General features: G+C 39.2%; 1 long non-coding RNA gene across 1 annotated transcript; it reads left to right on the top strand.

The window, feature by feature from the left end:
* The first annotated feature begins 4,271 nt into the window (after nt 1-4,271).
* On the top strand, nt 4,272-11,780 carry LOC129182553 (uncharacterized). The gene is made up of 4 exons (XR_008570664.1): nt 4,272-4,295; nt 7,279-7,352; nt 10,834-10,884; nt 11,077-11,780. It is a non-coding gene; the product is annotated as an uncharacterized LOC129182553 (long non-coding RNA).
* The last annotated feature ends 6,588 nt before the right edge of the window (nt 11,781-18,368 follow it).

An 18,368-nucleotide genomic window follows, 5' to 3' on the forward strand; every position in this document is an offset into this window, starting at 1 on the left:
GAATCGAACCCACGTCTTCCCGATCTCCAGACTGTTACTGTGTTGGCCAACACGCTAACCACTAGACCACCGTGCGGCCTAAAAATAACATTCAAAATCTAAAACTTTCTTATGCATTTTAATCCATCCATCCATTTTCTACCACAATGCGGTTGGCCATTGCCAATGCCAGCTGTCCTTCTAATATTTTTTGGGTCAGACACCAAAACTGATTATTACTGCATAATGCAGTAGCCTGCCTGCGTCATTGAGATGTCAAGAAGTAAACTTCCCTCCTTTAATCAAATAGTCAGCTAGCTAATTCTGCAGAGCCAACCTTTCTGACGAAGAAGATGGTGAAAAGAAAAGACATGGAGTACGCTGCAGAACTATGAATTACCAGAAGTCTCACTAAAGGTAAGAAGTATTTTATTTATTATTGGATAACTTCAGTATAACAATGTTATTAAAAAGAATAAATTCAGAGACTTATTATATTCTAAAATAGTTTTTCTTGCTTAAAAATGCAAGCATTTAGTTGTATTCAGGGTTAAAAAATATTATATGTCTCTCACGAAAATACTGTACATTTTAAAATATGTGGCTATGATGGCACTCTTAGCCAAAAAGGTTCCCGACCCCTGATATAACGGCATAAAGTCAGAATTGAAGTTGCAATTTAAAAACTACTAAGAGTTGAAGCAAATATTCTTTGACACTTGGTGAGCTACTCAAAATCACCTGGCGAGCTAGGAGACCCCTGTCATAGTGTCACCATCATAAGGCTGTTTATGTTCAATCACACATGATGTTCTCTTTGCTGTGGGACAACAACGAGCACCGAACCAACGGCATTGTTGTTTGTGTTGTAAACAAAATGTCACTGTTGTAAAAAGTCACATTTGGAGCCTGAAGACCAAAACTTACGGATAACTCTAGCTAGCTAGCTAGCTACCACCAGTGACAGCTAGGCAAAGTGTGTACACAAAGATGTAAGAAAAGTCAAACTGTAATAGGTTTGATAAGTGACTGGTCAAACACGTTGGCATCGATGGCGTAGCTTGTGTCAATCTGTCAAACTGAAGTCATTGAGGTTTTACAGACTAGTGTTGATTCTCGCGGCAGTACGGGACAAACTGCCTCCCCTGTTGGCTCAATATGGGTGTTGGCAACCCTACGTGACACAGTACCCATGCAGGGTTTGCAGACGCACGCTGATCGTTTTTTGTGATCCGCGTTGAAAAGCATTTATCAACATATGCCGATCACGTGTTTTTTACGCAAATCGGACGAAACTAATCAGCGGCCGATCGATCGGAGCATGCCTGAGGTAAACACAGTTTAATTCTGCACAATAAGCGTTCTCTCATTCCAGTATAGTGTTCCAATATGTCACCTTGGATAATCTGGGATTGACTAATCCCACAGTGTTCCTGATCCAGACAGGCAGCCAGGGTAAGATAGAGACCGACACAAAACACCTGGGGAGTGTTTGTTTTTGTGTATGTAGGTTTCATCTCCAGTCCCTTTAGCTGGACCATGTGTACCACCGTCATGGTTCTGTCGTCTTTGGCTCTTGTGCTACGCCAGCATTTCACCAACCGAGTCAAAACGTGAGTCTTTTTGGCAATTACGATTAATGTCTTTCGTGTTCTGCTAGACAAAGGGCAACATCATGCTTTATCTCAACATTAAGTCACTTTATTAACATTTACCAGCCACCCTAACTCAGACTAAACTCACCCATGGAGAGGGTGTTTTGTGCTAAAATGAAATGTGCCAATTATGCAGCTAATTCAAATACAAATTATCAAATTAATATTTGAGATAATTGTTTACATTTTTATTAACAAATTCAATTGGGAACTCTAATCTTAAAGAATTATATTTCACCTATTATTTATTTATTTATGGTGTACTGATATACAGTATATGACATGTTCTCCAAACCTGCAGAGATCTTCAGGTTATTCTATTCTATGAATATTTTGAAATTGGTAGACGTAGGTGAAATGGAAATTCCATGTAGTGATGATGAAATCAATCTTAGATAACATTTTTTCTTGACTGATGATTTAATCCTGGATATTGTGGGAAAAAAAGGACACAAAAACCTGACAGGAATATTATGGTTTTATCGAGTGGCTCTAATATTAACTGTAATTGTATCCTGTAAAATGATTTGCAGTGGAAGTCATTATTGATGTGCTGTTTGCAAAATGCACACACAATTTCTGCTACACAGATAATAATACTGACCAGGTACAGAAACTTTGGAAATCCAATAACTGTCGTTACCTTTCATGTCCACCACCGTCACGCTCTTTAATTAGCCTGTGAAACGCTTTGAACGCCTTCTGTTTTGCTTTTAGCACACACTAACACACACCAGCAGCAGAGCAAGAAGGTAGGCTATAGTGATTGTGCCAAATTACTCCATGTGAATAAAAGATTACTAAATGAATTATGTACTGATATCTAAAAATCATGCGGTGTCCAATCATCACAATTGTTATCGTTAACATATACTGTATGTCAGTGAGTGCAAGGACTTATTTGCCACTATTTTTTATGAACATAACATTCTACAGTTATCTTTTAACATGTTTTTTTTTTTAAATAACGTGGCAGTGATTAAACACTGCAAAAAATAAGCTTAAATTCTAGCTTGCTAACTTTAAATTTTGACTTCCTTTTCAGATTTTTAGTCAGCAGCTTTAGAGAGGGTGTCATATACAATATTCCATTAACTTTTCAACTAAAATTATTTATTTAAAATTTATTATCCATCTTCAACGCCGCTTATCGTCAAATTCATTAAAATAAATTAAGGGTAAATGCTAAAGTGCTGTCATCTTCCTGATGCCAGGTATTGATGCTATGTGTTGTATAAACAAGTGTGGACATGTCAGCTGGAGGTCAGTGCCTCCACCCAGAACATGATAAAGTAAGACCTACTCAGATGATGATCCTCATTCCCCAGACGGAGTGTGTCCAAGGTCCTTGTCCTCATTAGTGGCGTCAACATCTATGGATCAACAAAGTCACATTAAGACTCTGAGAGCACAGAGCACAGTTGACATTTGTCACCTTGCAAATCAATGCGTGAAAGGCTATCATCTTGGATCTTGCTAAAAATGTCCAGAGTTTCTTCTGGTACCAAGGGAAGAAAATGTAACTACAGTGAAACCTTTAACGTCCAACGCCTCTAAATAGCTGTATAAATGGTAGGGGTGTCATGGGACACCCAACTCACGAGATGAGGCGAGACGAGACAAGAAGATTTTAACATTAATTCAAATAAATTCTGCTTATTCCCATAAGGGGGCTGTGGCATTTGGCTTTGCGATCATCTTTTTTTCCTGCTAATTTCTGGTACATTACCTTGCATTGCTCCTCACGAGGCTCGCTTGCTGCACTGTGTGTGAGTATATGCTAGCGGACCCGCCCACCACAGAGACAAAGGGATTGTATGACTGACAAGAGGTTGTTCTATGAAGCGTCTAGGTGCTGAGCCAATGCACAGAGTGAGCACTCTTTCTGCCTGTTTGGAGGCAAGAGACAAGGAAAACAGACACGCATACACATGGCAATATGGAGGTCAACAAAATTAGTGCGTGATTAATTCATTTATTTGACTTTTTTTTTCTGAAACGAGAAATCTTTTATTTTAGGATCTCGTGACACCCTAACAAATGGCAATTTGACCTATATGCTTCATGGAAAACGTGCCTCTAAAGTCGCACAAAACTCTGCATTATACAAGACCTTCAGTGAGCAACTGAAGGAATAATTCCCCAAGTGTTTTTTCACTTGCCCTTTCACTAGTGCTTTTTGTTTAGCTTGATTGTGTTTTTAGTGATGCCACGACAATGGTACCAATGTTGGCAAATGTTGGTAAACAATGCATTAAAGATCATTAAACTGCAAATGGAAGAAATGGGACAGTGGTAAACCCACCTCTGTCCTGGCTGCTGAGTCAAACCTGGCGTATTTTGTCATTTGGGGGCCCAAGACAAACCCAGTCATTGGGGCCCTAATGTTAATTTTAATTTTTACAAAATGTGAGTGTGTAATTTAGGCCACTTTTTTCCTGCTTTTGAAATATGTTACAGCTATCTGTCAGCTTAGGTTGCTAATTAGCCATGTTTATATACCGCCCCAAAAACGAGTTTAAATATAATTTCATCATCTACTAACAAGTGTGAATATGAGAATATTCTCCTATTTCCTGAGCTAGATAAAGTCCTGAAGATCCTCCTGGGGGATTATTAGTACCAAACAAGTGAATCATCTCACCGCTTTTACGGTAATTGGTAAGAACATTAAGCAACATTTAACACAGTTTAATTAATGTTCACATCTTCGTGATGAAAAGCGTCACTCTCAGCTTCATCTTTAAAACTGCATTCTCCTCGGCTGACACTGACAGTAGTAGATTGTAGTAGATTGTGCATTTTTATGTAGTTTTAAGCACATGAATTAAGACTAAAAGAGTAATATGTACTTTAAATGGAAGGAAAAAATCAATAATCACTTTTTATGGGACATTAAGGGGCCCCTGGAAATCTCAGGGCCCAAGGCAATTGCCTGTGTTTGCTTAATGGTAAATCCGCTCCTGGGCTAAATTATATAATTCTAATAATAATAACAATAATGAAAGAAGAACAAAACATTTTCTGTTAGATTATTTTTCTGCTTGTGGGGCAGATTTTAAATTTTTTGTCTTTCGGGTTTTTTCCCACCAGCAGTCGCCACAGTGTGTCACTCTCATGTTTGGCTTGGTTGTTTTTTTTTACGCCACATATCCTTCCTGTTTAAACCCTCCCAACAAGGTGCTTGTATGATAGTTAAGAATGTAACAAACATATGTACTGTGTGACCCTGGAATGGCCGATTTTTATTTCCATAATTTCCCATGGGAAGAAATGTTGCGGCACATGAACACCGTGATGGGATGAATAAGTATAAGTATTTGAATGGGATTTTCCAAGGTAAATTTCTGCCAAATTAGCAATTATTAGCAGTTACATTATCTTTGGCAAAGGTGATTAAGTGGCACATTTGGCCACTTAGCACACATAGCCACCATCATCATCATTTGTCACTGAGGGGAACCCACAGTACAGACCCTTTCCAAAAGATTAGAATGTCATGGAAAAGTTGTTTCATTTCCATAATTCCATTCAAAAAGTTAAACTTTCATAGATTATAGATTCAGGGCCCACAATTTAAACGATTTCAAGTATTTATTTGTTTATTTTTACATAATTTGGGCTTCCAGCTCATTAAACCCACGAAAACAGGAATTCAAAAAATTAGAATACTGTGAAGAAATCAACCCAAATTTTGTAGGGCATGAATGTTTTAAACTGAGTGTCACACACTAATCATCTACTAAACTCAAATCACCTGCACAGGCTTCCCCAGGTGTCATTAAATTGCTTCAGTTTGGTTCAATTGTCTCAGTTGGGTTCAATATGGGGAAGACTGCAGACATGACAACTGGCCAGAAGACCATCATTGATACCCTCCATAGGATGGGTAAGCCACAAAAGTTCATAGCTAAGGAGGCTGGTTGTTCACAGAGTGCTGTGTCCAAACATATCAATGGAAAGTCTAGAGGAAAGGCAAAATGTGGCAGGAGAAGATGCACCAGCAAAAGAGATGACCGTGGGCTTCAGCGGATTATCAAACGGGAAAGATTCAAGAATCTGGCAGAGATCCAGAAAGAGTGGAATGAGGCGGGAGTCACAGCTTCAAAAACCACCACATTCAGACGCATCCGGGAGATGGGCTACCACTGTCGGGTTCCTCGGGTCAAGCCACTTCTGAACCTGAGCCAACGTAGGAAGCGTCTCCACTGGGCCAAGGAGAAGAAGGACTGGACTGTTGGCCAGTGGTCCAAGGTCCTCTTTTCCCATGAAAGTAAAGTGTGCCTTTCATTTGGGAATCAAGATCCAAGGGTTTGGAGGAAGACTGGTGAGCAACAGAACCCAAGCTGCCTGAGGTCCAGTGTGAAATATCCACAGTCCGTCATGATTTGGGGTGCAATGTCCGGTGCAGGTGTTGGTAAACTCTGCTTTCTTAAATCCAAGGTCACCGCAACAGTCTATCAGAATGTTTTAGAGGACTTCATGATTCCTTCTGCTGAGGATCTGTATGGAGATGCAGATTTCATCTTCCAGCAGGACCTGGCCCCTGCCCATACCGCCAGAAGCACCAAAACCTGGTTCGATGCCCATGCCATCACAGTGCTTGACTGGCCAGCCAACTCACCGGACCTAAACCCCATTGAGAATCTATGGGGTATTCTCAAGAGGAAAATGAGGGGCACCAGACCCAACAACAAAGAGCTGACAGCAAGCATCAAGGAAATCTGGGCTTCCATAACTCCCAGGCAATGCCACAGGCTGATTGCTTCAATGCCACATCGCATCGAGGCAGTGATTAAGGCAAAGGGATTCCCAACCAAGTATTGAAGATTGACATATCGTTTTGAAAGTACGATATTTTGATTGATTTGATGTGATCCTAATTTCTTTCTTTTTTCCTGCAAAAACTGAGAAGTAAATGGTGATTTCTTCACAGTATTCTAATGTTTTGAATTCCTGTTTTCGTGGGTTTTATGAGCTGGAAGCCCAAATTACGTAAAAGTAAACAAACACTTGAAATCGTTTTAATTGTGGGCCCTGAATCTATAATCTATGAAAGTTTTACTTTTTGAATGGAATTATGGAAATTAAACAACTTTTCCATGACATTCTAATTTTTTGGAAAGGGTCTGTATATGGCAGTCAGGGGTGGCCATAATATGACAAATATACAATTGAAATGCCATGTTCATTATCCTGTTGAGTAGCTGTGGCACTGACAGCCTCGTTTTGGATGACCTTTGGGAAAGTTGTTTCAGATTACAGCCAAAACAAACACTTCTACCCAGACTGCCTGTATTATTTCAAATTCCATCTACCTGGGCTCAATTTTTATGACAGCTGTAAGCATACACATTACCAACTGATATAATAACTGAATAGCAAGAAAAGCGAACAGGGTAAATGTCTTCTCTTTAAATATGAGCGCCGTATTCTTAGATAACAACAGCGGATTGATTGAAAGCGACAAGGCCTTTCTGGCAGGCACCAATTCCATCTTCCACGCCTCATGTCACTCATCACCTTCATTTTCCTCATGGACAAACATATTACTGTACCTCGTAACGCGATGAAATGTAATGCACAGTTGTGTCCCTGACCTATGCTGACCCCTTTTACCACAAGCTTGTCTTCCTCCTCATAGCTATCCAAAAGAGTCCAGGGAGAAGGCAGCATCTCATGTGCATATCAAACAGATGTGAGACACAATCTACACAGGTAAACAAGAGAAGCTTTTTATCATTTATGCTATGTTTTCTAATTATAGCCGGGCAATTATCTACCTCAACCGCAAAGAGGACAGGGGAGTTCATTGGACGCAGGCTAGGCTAGAGGCTGTTATTTCTAAAACTTATTGTATGGAACAAGTTGTTTTTTTAACTTTAATGATTTGGAGTGCATGAGAAAGTGGCAAGAAAAACATAGCTATGTTTAACCTCGATACTGCACAACACAGCAGAAACAGAAATAATGTTGTAATAGCAGCAAGGTACAAACTCCTCAGCCAGCATTAATACCGCTGAGGAGTTAAATTTAAAGTGCCCATGACACCAAAACACATGTTCCGCCGTGAAAAACAACATGAAAAGTGATATTTCCTGTGTTATGGGCGTCACACACACAAACGACTGCCATTGGCGAAACTCATCGCCAACGCGTAGCAAACCATGCACACATTCGGACCAGCGACAACGGCGACACATGTTCACATCCAGAGCGAATTGTACGAGTCTCCCACGGTTTTGGTTGGCTGTCAGATGTGGAGGGAATTTGGGGGTATCAAAGTAGTTCAGAGGAGGAAAAGTGGTCGGTGTTGATCGAGTATGAAAAGTTTAAAAAGTTGAAACAAGCCAGCGTGTGCACGATGACACGCACGAACACAAAGTTTAACACACACAAATTTCACGTGTCGCTTGGCTGGAAGGTGATACGCGATAATCGCCCTATCGCACAGGTTCCATTGAAAATGAATGAAGTAGAGGCGATGTCACCTCCCTCACGCCCATCGGATGTGTGCTCGAATATTGAAATAGCTAAGAGGCTAACGTGCTATCTGTTGTAGCTACCACTGTCAGTAAAACATATACTCTTCACAACACAATATCAGTGAATGCGGGGCGTGCTGGGCGGTTGAAATCACCACTTCATTTCACTCCTATTTCATAGTTGTTTATTCATCTATGACAGTAGTATGCTAAAAATGTTTTAATGAGTACAGTCACTCCGTCACCGTATCACAGTTCGAATATCGCTCCCTCAATATAGCGTGTTTAAAAAAAAAAAAAAAAGGTTAATTAATAAATTGCTGATTCGTGGTTGATTATGGCATTGTATTAGTCATAAAATATTGAAACACAAGTTATATGTAGTTTTGTGATCACTAGGCATTAGTAATGTTATGAGTAATGACATGACGTTAAATTACATTACCTTTCGCACGGCATGGAGACTGACTAATGAGCCAGCAGAGCCATTATGTCCATGCAGTGATTCCGTAGCCTGCGCAACGTGATGCAAACAAAGAATACTAGGAGCATACAAGTGAGTATTTGGGTGTTATTTCATGTCTACAGGGCTCTAATAATGTTAAAACCCGTATTTAGAAAGTCATAAACAGGTTTTCTCTGCTCTAACTACGAAGATATTCCTTTTATTAATATTTAATCCTATGTCACGTAAATTCACTTGTCGCGGTCAGGTCTGGAACTAATTAACTGCGATAAACAAGGGACGACTGTACTTTTATTTTCTTATTGTTTTTTAAATTTTTTTTTTGGTGTCGAGCACTTTAATCAACAGTACGACAAGTAGAGCAACTAACATAAGCGCATGCATATGCAGACAACGCTGTTGGATGCTGACCACTCATGATCAGTGTTGGGCAAATTACTTTTAAAAACGTAATTACAGTGGATCCTCGGTTTGTGTCCACCCCGGTTAGCGTGTTTTTCAGTTAACGTAAAAAAAAATTACGCCAAAATTTTGCTTCAAATTACGTACATTTTCCAGTTAGCGTACGATACGATGAGTGTCTTGTTGTGTTATTACTACACTGCGTGAGTCCAACTGTGGTTTTAATGTATTTTAACCACAAAACATCCGTAGCTTCTAACAAAAAAGCTAGCTTGCTAACAAAATGGCAATCGGAACCGGAAGTCAGCTACATAGCCCGTCTGTGATGTCATCAGCGGTTGACTCTCAAAAATGTTATACAGTAAAATTCTAAATGCATATAAATGACAAATGAAGGGATAAGTGAACCTTTAAGGTTACTTTTACCTACATTGAAGGCGTGATTCTTGATGCGAGTGTTCCCAAAGACGCAATATGGCAGCGAGATCACTATGAGATTATGGCTGACAGCTGAGTTTGTGACTTACAATTCTCTACCAAAACGCTAGGAAGCAGATCACAAAACAGCAACACAGAACATTTTGTTGTGTTAAAACTACAGTAGGTCATCTGAATATAAAACATGCTCTCAGTCCATAGCTGTCGCAATGAAGGTGGTAGTGACGTGCTGTGGTGTACCACTGTAAGCCTACACCTCACCAGAAGAATGACTTAGATCTAGAATACGGTTACATGACTTTGTGTTGAGGAGGATCTTTTACAAGAATCCAGTTACAGTGTAGGAAATGAGTGTTTTGAGTGGACTGTTTGAGAATGGTCAGTGTCGAGAACAAGGTCTTGGAGGGAGCAGTATGGCCAGAAAGGGTAATAGTCGGGGCACTGACACGTGTTTACCCCAACACTGGAGGGATGTGCGAGAGTGGAGTATAGAGAAAAGACAGGACCCCGGAGTAAGAACATTTTACTTGAACGTATACTTTTTAAAAAAATAGTGCAAGTCACCAAGTTAGCCTGTTGCTATTGTCCTTGACTCAGCTACAACTGTGCCTGCATTTCTACTGTGTCTGCATTTTTTACACAAATATATAGCTTCATGTTGCTCATTTTTCTGTTGGGGTGTCATAACTATCGTAACATCATCCACTTGGTGACCAGTTATCATATGTCTGCATCTCCAATTTTGTAATATTACAATTAATTATCTCCTTCAATGAACTTGCTGTGTTTTAATTATCAGCAAGATTATTGTGTCAACAAAAGATCCGCCTCCAGCTGCACATCTTTAAATTATTTGCGAAACGACTATCCACCCCGGTGCTTGATTGACAGCTGTAATGAGACGGGTCATATTCATGAGGCAATTCATGTAGGATGTTCTGGTGATAATTGAGTAGTTTTTGTACATAAAGTCATGGAATATTTAGAAATGATAGTGAGAATAGTGTTTTTGCAGCACTATAGCACATGTTCAGCCCACTGCGGTACAGGTATGTCCATTATACATCTTCTATAGTGGAGGAATATGAATTGAGTTAAATACCTAATGACATGTGTCTTGAAATTTGTCCATCATGTTGGAGTCTCTGTATTTGTATGCAAACTGGGACAATATTTGTTTGTGGCGCTCTTTTATAATGGCCATCAAGAGAACCATTAGCTGTTTTACAGTGGCAATGATAGGGGTTCAAAAAACTCATTCCATGTTTCCCAAAGTCTAATTTAATTTAATGAGGCTTTAGCAAATGGAGTTGCTCCCCAGACTGCCTTTCCTGAACAAACGTATCTAATTATCTTTCTGTCTATCTATCTATCTACCTATTTATCTATCTATCTCTCATACTTACAGATGTGGGTATTGGACATGCAAGCTGTCATCAAGTCTATAGAGAGAAAACTGGTAAGCCGATGCTTTCAAATAGGCTGTGATCACAAACTATTGCTCAATGTAAGCACCGTGATGTGACTCTCTCAATCTCTTGATACTACAATAACATCCAAAGTTGTTTCTGATTGTTTTCATGTGAATCTAGTTGTTTATAGTTAAATGTGAGCAGTGAAGTTAAAATAATGTTCCTTCTCTGTCTTTCAGAATGCTTCACTGGAGAAATGCCCTCGCCGTGAATGTGCAAATGATTTGACGGCAAGAGACAAAACAAATGGCATGTGTTTGTCCTGGACGGACACTCAAAGGAAGCAGGCTTCAGCCTAGTGTCTGATGATGGGTTTACCATGTTTACTGATCTTTAGATTGATAAATAGATACTTGTTGATACTTTGCAGGAAATGACTTTGTTGCAGCAGCCACATTTACATTCGTAGGCTAAAATAAGAGAAAATTAAAAGTTGGAAACAAATAAATAAAATAAACAACCTCCAATGTATGTGTTATTGACACTTCATATCAATAAATAGTACTCTGAAGCCTTTGTTTGGAATTTTGTCATATAACTGCAAACTTTGGTTTTCTGTGATGGACACAGTCTGTCTTAATTTTCTTTAAGCTAAATCACAACGATTAGTCTCCAGTGGACGGGATCTGTTCAGTTTTTCATCATATGTGAGCTGGATCATTTCATTTACCGGCAAGCTCTTGTTTTTGCCCTATTGGATGACCTAAATGCTTTACTTCTCGTTGTTCTAAGTGTTGTTTTCCTGTTTCATAGCAGCGTGCATACATTAACATTCCCCTGGAAGCAAAAGGCAGCAGTTATTTTGCAAACAACAAGACTAAAAGCACCACTGTGACAAGAACATGGTGGAGTGTTACATGCATCCACTCTATTAAAAAGTCTATTATGGCAAATGTGCCTGTTTGTCATTGTGTACCAAACCCCAGTATACCACTGGCAGAAGCCAGGGGTGGTAATGTGGCTAATGTTTCCCACAGGAACATCGCCTCTGCCAGGAATGCACTCTGACTGTGTAATCAAGCCAATATGGAACATGAATATCTGCAGGTCCATATCTCACTGTCGCCTCCCTATGCTGATTAGCGTGTCACGCTCAAATTACAAGGTGAAAGCAGGACCTTTGTGCATTTGGTACCGTGTGACAGCTTGGGTAATGAGTATTCTTCCTGCACACACTGGCAGACCACAGGAGTTAATCTAATGATGGGAAGAGACCCACAATCCCTAATGGCCTCAGAGAGAAAAACAGACAAGGTGCTGGAGGTGTCCTTTTTCTTGTTTCTAACTCTGCTATTGTAGAATTTATCATCTTTCCACCAGACTTTTAAATGAGGACTGGAAGGAATCAAGATGACATTTGTGATTTTATTTTCTCCTGAGGCTAAATATAGACAGATAGACAGTGCTATTGACTTTTGGCTGAGGAAGGATATAAACCTTATGTCATTGATTCAACACGGTGACCACCCATCATTAATCGTTGTTATACCGGATGTGCTCATGTAACATAAAGTCGGGTCAGTTAAAGTCTTCCCTCAGTAGGTTTAAATAAATGCTTCAATTATAACCGGAGCATTTATTTACCAAAATATTTTTAAACTATTTCAAAAATGTTAGTAACGACTTGGAGTGCATACAATAAAGTGGAAAGGACCACATAGTCATTTACAGGTGGTCCTCGGTTTAGGGCGTTCTGTGCTACGGCTTTTGGTGGTTACATACCTGCTCCCAAAAATGTATTAAAAATGTAATTTTAATCCATAAACATGAGACTCGCTTAGGTACTAGTACTAGTACTAGTACTACTAGAAAAATATACTATATGCGCCTCATGTGCAGCCACATTACTCTCGACACTCATTCAATCTCTTCATTGCAAAAACAAAACAGACTACTGTCGTTCAAACAAAAGCAAACTCAACTGTGCTTTCTGCACGCAGCCTTCCTCCTCCTCTCACGTGCACGTCATGACTCATGCCACTTCACAGATGGTCGGAAATCACAAAACGTTTTAACACTAAAATATCTTATTTTCAAAATTAGAAAGGTACGGGATAAGAGGATTAGTTTTGAATTGAATTTGAATAGTTTTGTAAACCTAGGAGAATACACATTTGGGAGTTTATACACCACGTGTGGAGTACCCCAGGGGTCCATACTGGGACCAAAACTGTTCAATTTGTAAAAAAATGACATTTGTAAAGTAACAAAGGATGTAAAATTGGTCTTATTTGTGGATTTTGTTGTGGCGAAAGCACACAAGAACTCATTAAAAAGGTCAAAGATGAAATAGTCTATTAAAGTCATGGTTTGACAGAAACAGATTATCCCTGAACTTAAGTAAAACTAAAATAATGCTATTTGGAAATAGCAGAAAGGATACGTACGATCAAATACAAAAAAACGGAGTGGATATTGAAAAAGTGGATATAAATGGATATAAATATGGATATAAATTCATGGGGATTATAATAGACGAAAAAATGAGTTGGAAATCTCATATTAAATATATACAACAAAATGTGGCTAGAAATATTTTGTATTGAATAAAGCAAAATATGTTCTTGATCATAAATCACTCCACACTCTGTACTGTTCCTTAGTATTACCATATTTAACGTATTGTGTGGAGATATGGGGAAATAATTACAAAAGCAATCTTCACTCACTGTACTGCAAAAAAGATCTGTGAGGATAATTCATAATGCCAAGTTTAGAGAACACACAAACCCTTTATTTTTAAAATCACAGATATTAAAATTTGCTGATTTAGTAAACTTTCAAACCGCCAGAATAATGCATAAAGTTAATAATAACTCGTTACCAAAAAACCTCAAACAGTATTTTTTAATCAGAGAGGAGAAATATGATCTTAGAGGAAAGTTAAACTTAAAACATTTATACGCGAGAACAACGCTGAAAACCCACAGCATTTCCATGTGTGGAATTAAATTATGGAACGGATTGAGTAAGGAACTCAAACAATGTACAGAGATGAGCAAATTCAAAAAACAATACAAGCAGTTGTGTCACGATACGTTGAAGCTGTCGGCAGGTTGACCCCCAGGGTGCAGAGAGAAGACGGCAAAGTGCAAAAATAAAAGTAATTTTATTGCACAGGACAAGGAAAAACTAAAAGTGACAGAGGAAAAACTCTGTGGGAAAAATAATACAAAATATAAACAGGTAGGTGACAGCACGGGAAAATCAACGATGAAAATGACAACAACAATGAACCAGCGCGGCGCATACGACGGCGCTGGTCTTTTAACTGTCAGTGATTAGTATTGATCGCAGCTGTGCGGCCACCAGCCGTGGAGTGGCAGTTCCTTCCACCACCCCGGAAGCATCACTTGCCAGAATAATGGCGCAGGACAGGAAGTACACGAAGCGTGACAAGTTGATGTTTGCTAAATACAAGGCAGAAGAGTCTTGATCATGAGTCTTGATGTTCTGTCAGGTTCGTTACATATATATATATATATATATATATATTTTTTTTTTTTGCTTTTGTTTTTGTAAGGAAAGGGGAGGAGAAAAAGAAAAGAAAAAAGAGGGAAGGGAAAAGAAAAAAGAAAAAAAAGAAAAAAGGAAGAAAGTCTTTCTTTAATCATATTTAACTTATATATTCTTTTTTTTTTTTTTGGTCTTACTGTCATCTTTTATGTATTAGTATCCTGACTATCACAGAAAACATGACATGGAACGCAGGAAGTGAATAACAAGTGTTGTAATAGATGTAGAATGGATGGGGGGTAGGATTAAATAAGCTTTGCTTCTTCCTACTCCTTTTGGACATGTGGAACTGTCAAAGAATGATTCATGAGATGTATTCCATTGTAACCTTCATGTTCAAATAAACTAACCCAAACCAAACCAAACCAAAACTACAGTACACATACTGTAACTGTCCACTGAGGTTCACATGGTCGGTCATTCATACGTTCTAAACAGTTCTTTTTCCAGACTAGAGTTGGCTACTTTTCCGTACACGACAGGGTCGACTGCTCACCAGCAGTCTTCCTCAGAGTGGTCACATACTAACTCTGGTCTGTAAAAAGAACTGTTTAGAAAGCACGCGCAATTCAAACTCGCTGATTCTCTGAAAGGAGACAGTAATAACCAAGCAGTATAGTGGTCTGATTGCGATGGAAAGGTTGCCCGTGCTTTGGATTTGTTTTTTGTTTATCACTGTTTCATTCAATTCTTGTATTTAGTGTTTTATTACTGTATTGTGTGATGTTCATGTGCTCTGTGTACATTGTGAATGACTTAGTAGTTGATTTAGGTATAATATCCGACTTACACCAAAACTCGACTTAGATCACAGTCTAGGAATGGAACTGGTAAATAGTCAGAGAATCACCTGTATTAATCAGTTTATTGTACAACACAGCAGCAGCAGAAACAATGTTTTAAAAGTACTATGTAGCAAATGGCTCAGCCAGCATTAATACCACTGATGAGTTACAGCAAACAGCTGCGTAGCGCAACCAACATTTTAAAGCAAACGCAGAGATAGATAAAGCTTCCAAATACTGACCAATCGTATTTCAAATGCAGTTACTGTCATCTTGTGGAATTTTCAAAAACAACATCCAGACGTCACCTATAGCCACAGCTGTTCATGCCGATGTGTTTTAACCCGGTGTTAGTTAGAGACTATTGGTAACATTAGTGGAGACCACTAAAGAACAACTTAGTTGTACATCACTGAGTACAAATTGTGGTAAACCTTTTGCACATTTTTCCACTAAATAAGTGTGTGTGTGTGTGTGCCTTAAAAAACAGATATACATGTAATCATAAATTGCCAAGGGCAGTTTAAATGAATGTGAGGGAAAAAAAGATGGTGAAAATAGCTATGCATGCATTCAAAGAAAATTGGCATCATAAAAGAGCTGTGTTATTTGATTTACCTTTTTTATTGACTTTTTTTCTATATTTCCTGGCAGGGCACACAAAAGATGTGTTTCCCAGTGTGGAGGCATTGATTTTTTTTATTTAAGTCCTTAGAAGCTGACTTTTGTTAGAAATTCCATGGGTCTTACATCATTATTGCAGACAGAAATTGACAAAGGCTTTGATGCTGTAAAAGTAAAAGCTTCAAAGGGATCCATAATATTAAGAACAGCATCACTATGATAGTAAAGGAATATAGAGGTCGGTTAGAAGGGGCTGGGGGCTGGAGCCTATCCCAGCTGACTTGCATTGAGTGTGAATCAAATCCCACACTGCTGTGTGAACCACTGCACTGCCTGGTGCTAGCTTGGGTTCCCTAATTATTATAACTCTCCCGCTTTAACATTTGAAGGTAAAATTGTTACATACTGTTGCTTTGGAGATGAGCTTTGCAATACTACTCGGTCTGTCACGATAACAAATTTTGCTGGACGATAATTGTCTGACAATTTTTGTCGATAATATTGACAACATTTTTTAGACCATTTTTCATTCATAATATGGCATAATAAAAATGTCAGTTCATCGTATCAAAAGCAATAAAATTTAATTTCTCAAGAGTATTTAACATTGTAATTTGAATGTCAAGAACTTTTAAATACCAAATGCCTCGCTAAGCATTACCCGTCGGGACGAAGGCTCTGCTTCACTTCCTGCACCTACCAGCGGTATTTTTTTTCCCAGTTTGGAAAAATGGAAAGACTGGTTGTGCTTCAGGTGTGCATACAAGTTGGTGGTATTCTCCTTCTTCCTCGTCACTACTTTCGAACAAATGCGACATATCGGTTCGTCGGTGTTCATGCGCTCACTGCGTTCATTCTGTTTAAAACCAAAATATTCCCACACTAGGGCTGTGACATTCGTCTTAAAAATCATTGTTTCTGTGACTTCATTCGTGTTAGCTGTATGCTGGCTCACGAGGCTAACTTGGAACTAGCACGCTGTGCTCTGTATCCGGTCACTAGTAGCCCCGCCTCTACAAAGAGGCCGAACGAGAGGAGGGTTCACTCTCTCCGTTCATTCCACTATTGAGCCAATGCACACAGACAGATGCAGCGTGAACCCTCTTGTCATCAAGCCTGTGTGGTACAGAGAGACGAGGAGATGAAACACGCATGCACACAAGCAAACGCCAATTTATGGAGGCTGGCAAAATTATCGACTTAGTTTTTTTTTTATCGTTCGATTAATCGATTTATCGGTTATCGTGACAGGACTAAATACTACAATGTTGATGATCAATCATAATTATTTTAACATCTCATTTACTTGAGAAAGTTGTTTATATATGAAATGTTACTGTGTGGATGAACGACGAAGAACACCTTGAAATAGAAAGCAGTGGGCAGTGGATTTGTTTTTATCCACTATCCCAAAACGCCTGTGGATGCCTTCTGCACTTATTACACAGATGAAGAGGACGCATCATGATGATGGTGATCATCATCATCCACCCTGCTGGAGCAAGCGCCGGCCTCCTGCAGTGCAACCAAGAGTCTGATAAGACGCCATTTAGCAGCAAAAATAGTCTTGCAAAGACATCCACATGTGGCCAAACAACACCAATCTCCTACACACAGTCTGCTGGTTCAAAAGGGTGAGTTTTTGTCAAGGTGGCGCTTGAGTGCTCTGGAGAGGAGATGAAAATAGCAAGCTGTGCCTTCTTGCTAAGACTTGATATGTTTGCTCTCACACTTCAGGAAATGAGCAGCAGTAAACCTATCCCATGAGGTCACGCACAGAATCATGAGAGGTCCAACTCTATGCTTGACATTGTAATGGAAGTAATGAGATGACGGGAACTCAAAAACACAAAACATGATCGTATTTCCCATAAATAACACAGGTTTTAAAAATATTTTTGAACTATGTAACCATCTAACTATTTAACTGTTTTATTTGCATTTACATGCATACTTCTACTGGACACAACACACACTACATTTGGGCTACAATGAAAAGGGAAAAAGAGGCTGCACGGTGGTCTAGTGGTTAGCATGTTGGCCAACACAGTAACAGTCTGGAGATCGGGAAGACCTGGGTTCGATTCTCTTTTTCTGTTTGGAGTTTGCATGTTCTCCCCGTGCGTGCGTGGGTTTTCTCCGGGTACTCCGGTTTCCTCCCACATTCCAAAAACATGCATGTTAGCTTAATTGGCGACTCTAAATTGTCCATAGGTATGAATGTGAGTGTGAATGGTTGTTTGTCTATATGTGCGCTGCGATTGGCTGGCGACCAGTCCAGGGTGTACCCCGCCTGTCGCCCGAAGTCAGCTGGGATAGGCTCCAGCATGCCCCCACGACCCTAAAAGAGGAGAAGCGGTATAGAAAATGGATGGATGGATGGAAAAGAAAAAAAACATGTCTAAAAAAATAAAAATAAAAAGTCATAATTTAACCAGAATAAAATCAAACATTTGGGGGGGAATAATGTCATAATATTCCAAGAAAAATGTTATGAAAGGTCACGTAATGTTATGAAACAAAGTTACAATAAACAACAAAAGGTA

This window comes from Dunckerocampus dactyliophorus, chromosome 6 (genome assembly GCF_027744805.1).
Source record: "Dunckerocampus dactyliophorus isolate RoL2022-P2 chromosome 6, RoL_Ddac_1.1, whole genome shotgun sequence".
Lineage (NCBI taxonomy): Eukaryota > Metazoa > Chordata > Actinopteri > Syngnathiformes > Syngnathidae > Dunckerocampus > Dunckerocampus dactyliophorus.